The sequence below is a fragment of the Camponotus vicinus genome, unplaced genomic scaffold, assembly GCF_025532165.1.
Source record: "Camponotus vicinus isolate PSW18456_S1 unplaced genomic scaffold, iyCamVici1.0 SCAF_13, whole genome shotgun sequence".
Taxonomy (NCBI): Eukaryota; Metazoa; Arthropoda; class Insecta; order Hymenoptera; family Formicidae; genus Camponotus; species Camponotus vicinus.
Window position 1 is genome coordinate 12,661,779 of NW_028141949.1, and position 5,722 is coordinate 12,667,500.

Here is a 5,722-nt window from a genome sequence, read left to right on the forward strand (position 1 = left end):
TTTGGAACGTTTATTACAAGTCTTGAGAAAGTCGAATAGATATTCACAATTATACACAATTATACATATTAATATATATATATATATATATATATATATATATATATCAGATGATATAGTGAATTTCTCTTCATCAGTGCATTTAAAGGATTTCTTTTCGAATTTCTTAGACCTTAAAGAGAACAAACTTTTAAATACAGTTATTTGAAATTAAATACCTCTTAGTCACTAATATAATAAACACTTACATAGGTCCCAATAATCTGAGTTTAGCATTTATTAATTATCTGCTAATTATTGATTTTATTGTTATTAAACCTTCGTTTAGTCATTGACGTCTTACTGCTCCTAAAATATATGACATTTCACATAGAATCTAAAACTAGTTAATGTTTAAGAACATTTAGAAGAACTAACTTATAATTTCCTTAAGTATATGTAAATTACGAAAACATTCTTTTTTTCGGTCGTCCTAACTAAATACGAACATTTACGTTTCATATCTGTGAAATACACGGAAATATTGAAATTGAATGAGAACACAATACAATAATAGAATTATGTATAATAAAGATATAAAACAACTTGAGAACAATAACAATCTGAAAACACTAAATAATATATAACAATTATGTAATTGTGTGTCATAAAAACAATAATTATTTTATAAAATAATATAAGATTTATCTGATTTCAACGCAAATGATTAACTCTAATGGACATATTATTATTGTGATATAGAATATATATATATATATATATATATATATATATATATATAATAAAACAAATGCGACATTATTATACAATAGTGATTTGTACACAATTTTTAATATCTAGCGCGCAGATCTCTTATTATTGTCAGATTCATTTATTATATAATTACAATTCGTTCTATTGAAAACAAAAGATACAAAAATCAGAATAACAAACTCGTGCATCACTGACCACATTCGACTTATTATATTGATGGTTCTCAGGCAACCACGACTTATCAAGTATTTTATCAATAATTTAGTCGACCACTCTTGCAAAAACTATATGATTTCAGCTATTCGAAATTTCAATTTTATAAAGCAATATTACTTTTGCTACATTCCAAAGAGAAAACAAGAAATAAAAAAGCAGGTATGTCCGCGGAATTCGATCTTTCGTCTTTGCGACTTATAGAAGAAAAGCACACTCACCGATAAAGAAGATCTTGTTCCTGGAAAATTCTCGTTTTGGTTATCTCCGTAAACGTACACGGGGTTTGCACACTTTCATTTGTGAACTTTTTTTATTATACACAGCCACGGTTTAATATATGATAATAACCGAGAAATGATACAGACACTGCGACAAGAGAGTGCAGGATCACGATCGAATATGTGATCGCGTCAGACATACATATAACTTGCGCAATAAGAAGGCAAGAGTCAATCATGTGGCTGCTACCAAGTGTTTCCTTTTGCGTACATAGAGAAATAAATGTTAAATAAATGAAAGTAATTTAATCGACCACACCGGCAATATTTATTGATGAAAAAATTCACAACGTTTCGACCATGGGTTTTGGTCCTTATCAAGTGAACTGAAATTATTACATATAATATAAACAAATGAATTACAATAAGATGTGACCAAAAAATGGAGAAAGAAGAAAAAATCATATACATACATTGTCTTAGGTAACTAATACGTGGTGAGAAATAAAGAAATCACTGTGTCAAGTCATGTCGACCTCTCGATCCAACACAAAGAGAAAGACTAAACCGCCTTTATTAGTCTATCATAAATATCGTTTAAACTTTCAGTGTCCTTTTGTAAGTTAACAGTGTTGTCAGACTTTTTGATGAAAAACATTTCAGCAATTTCTCTCTTTCTCACATGTCTCTCATTATGCAGAATAATCGGTGTTGACCAATCGAAGTCATGATTAAGTTCCAGTTTATGTTTACTAACCACAGAAAGATTGCTTTCGTGCAATTTAATGTTGTTGCAATGTTCTTTGATACGGGTGCCTAAATGTCTTTTTGTTTGGCCAATATATGACATATTACAATTTTTACAGTTTAACTTGTAAACGACCTCAGTCCTGTTATTAATAGGCAATCTATCTTTTCCACGTTTGATTAATGAGTTCAGTTTATTAGGTACATTATAGACAACCTTCAGACCAACATTTTTAAAAAGGCGACTAATCTCATCGCTCAAGCTCTCTACAAACGGCAACGAGATGTAACATGATGTAGTCGCATTATCACATTCCGTATTCATATTTACATTGTCGCGATGTTTCAAAAATTCTAGTCTTTTTTTAACGTAACGGTTTGTAATTTGAGTTGGAAAACAATTGTTGGAAAGAATCTGTTTAATAATATCGATGTTCTTAAAATGAAATCGAGCGTCAGATAATAAAATTGCGCGGTCAACAAGGCTATAAATGGTGTTAATTTTATATTTAAACGGATGTTTGGAATGAAAATTAGTGTATCTATTAGAACAAGTAGGTTTTCTGTACCAATCCGTCAAAAGCCGACCATCCGAGCGAATAACAGTCGTGTCCAAAAAACCAATACGCGAATCAAACTCAGTTTCATGTGTAAATGTCAAACGTTGATGATAGTCATTGAAAGTCGATATAATCTCGTCAATTTTTGAGCGTGGAACAATGGTAAAAATGTCATCAACATATCTATAATACAGCGGCACATCAAAGCTCAATAAACTCAAGCAATGCGTTTCTAGATCATCCATCACGATATTTGCCAAAATAGGTGACAAGGGAGACCCCATGGGGCTACCAAAAATCTGTTCGTAAAACTGTCCATTAAACGAAAAACTAGTGGAATCCAAAACCGTTTCAATCGCGTATAAAAACTGAGACAAGTTAAATTTAGTGTTAGGCGCAATGTAATTCCAACGTTTAGTAACACCATTTACAACTAAATCTTTAGGAATATTAGTAAAAAGTGCAGCAACATCAAGTGAAATCATTAAATCGTCATCGTTAATAAATTTATCTTTCAAACTATTGGCAAAAGTCCAACCATCCTTAATGTGAGATTTAGGTTCCAAAATCGAAATCTGTAGTATATCGTGAATGTATTGCGCAACATTATATAACGGACTGCCAAGTGATGACACAATAATCCGTAGTGGAAAACCCGCTTTGTGAATCTTAGGCAGACCATAACACCGCGGCAAGTTACCATTAGTAGAGTTTAATTTTCTATATGTAGTCTCATTAATTAAATCGTTACTTCGCCAGGACTTAATAATAGTATTAATTCTATTGGTTAATTTTCTGATCGGATCGGATAAATGTTAAATGTTAAATGTTAAATGTTAAATGCATAAACGGTAGAATTTGTTCAAGTAGATTACTACTTAAACTGCATAATATTTTTCTTTGATAGTTGGAATGTTTCTTTTCATGCACATGTATTCCTATCATTTGGTTTTTTTTCTATTAATCAGGACAAGAGTTCATGCATTCAGAATGCTATTTCTGTTTTTTCATAGATTTTCCCTGCCTTCAAAGACCGGTTTGCTAACTATGTTATTGAAGCTAGCTAGTCTTTCTAGTATCATGTTGGTAGCATAAGTAGAAAACATATCGATGGAAAGGTTGTGGAAAGGTATAAGTTATAATTTATTTATATGTGTTAATGCTATATGTCAATTATGTAAAAATATATACGGTAACAAATTATTTGAAGATTAAATGTCCTAAAATATAAATTTAAGACCTCTAAACCAGTATCGGTATTGTAATATTATTCCTAACTTTTCTGTAACTTTAGATGTGAAATGACATATATTGCTAGATAAAAAAGAAGCACACGAGAAGGATTTTTCGCGATTCAAAAATTAAGTACTTTTTAAGTACTAAGTACTAAGTACAAAAATTAAATACTTTTTAAGCATTTTTTGTTTTATCTAAAAGGAACTTATTTACAAAATTTGACCCAAATCGGAACATGGTTTCGGAAGAACAGCCGATAAATAGACGATTGCTACACAAAAAGCAGCAATATATATCATTTGACATCTAAAGGAAAGTTAGGAATGATATTACAATACCGATACTTATTTAGAGGTCCTAAATTCATATTTTAAGTTAGGACATATTTTAAGTTAGAAATCTTGAAATAATTTGTTACCGTATATGATATTTTTACATAATTGCATTGACATATAGCATTGACATATATAAATAAATTATAAAATGTACTTTTCTACAAATATCGATATTTTTTATTTATGCTATCATGTGTTTCCTTTTGCGTACATAGAGAAATAAATGTTAAATGTTAAATGTTAAATGTTAAATGCATAAACGGTAGAATTTGTTCAAGTAGATTACTACTTAAACTGCATAATATTTTTCTTTGATAGTTGGAATGTTTCTTTTCATGCACATGTATTCCTATCATTTGGTTTTTTTTCTATTAATCAGGACAAGAGTTCATGCATTCAGAATGCTATTTCTGTTTTTTCATAGATTTTCCCTGCCTTCAAAGACCGGTTTGCTAACTATGTTATTGAAGCTAGCTAGTCTTTCTAGTATCATGTTGGTAGCATAAGTAGAAAACATATCGATGGAAAGGTTGTGGAAAGGTATAAGTTATAATTTATTTATATGTGTTAATGCTATATGTCAATTATGTAAAAATATATACAGTAACAAATTATTTGAAGATTAAATGTCCTAAAATATAAATTTAAGACCTCTAAACCAGTATCGGTATTGTAATATTATTCCTAACTTTTCTGTAACTTTAGATGTGAAATGACATATATTGCTAGATAAAAAAGAAGCACACGAGAAGGATTTTTCGCGATTCAAAAATTAAGATACTTTTTAAGCATTTTTTGTTTTATCTAAAAGGAACTTATTTACAAAATTTAACCCAAATCGGAACATGGTTTCGGAAGAACAGCCGATAAATAGACGATTGCTACACAAAAAGCAGCAATATATATCATTTGACATCTAAAGGAAAGTTAGGAATGATATTACAATACCGATACTTATTTAGAGGTCCTAAATTCATATTTTAAGTTAGGACATATTTTAAGTTAGAAATCTTGAAATAATTTGTTACCGTATATGATATTTTTACATAATTGCATTGACATATAGCATTGACATATATAAATAAATTATAAAATGTACTTTTCTACAAATATCGATATTTTTTATTTATGCTATCAACAGGATATTCTAAAGACTAGCTAGCCTTATTATTAGTAACATATGTAATAAATCGATCTCTATTCTAAGAGACAGGAGAAATCTATGAAAAATAGAAATAGCTTTCTGAACGCATTTCTCTTCGTTAATAGTAGAAAACCAAATATCTTTTAAACAAAATACTTATAAGCACATTTTTAGAGGAAAATTTTTTTCTTGCGGTCCTAAAATTATATTTTAAATTAGGACATTTAACACATCCTGAAATATCCTGTATATATAAACATACATATATACATTTAATCTTTATATATATATATATATATATATATATATATATATATATAAACATACATATATGTACATATCTAATCTTCATATATGTAAACATACATATATACATATGTAAACATCTATACAATACACATCTACAATGTTTCTATAATAAATAATCCTAAAGAACAAGAGAGAGAGAGAGAGAGAGAGAGAGAGAGAGAGAGAGAGAGAGAGAGAGTACCAAAAGTAGGATTTATGTTGATT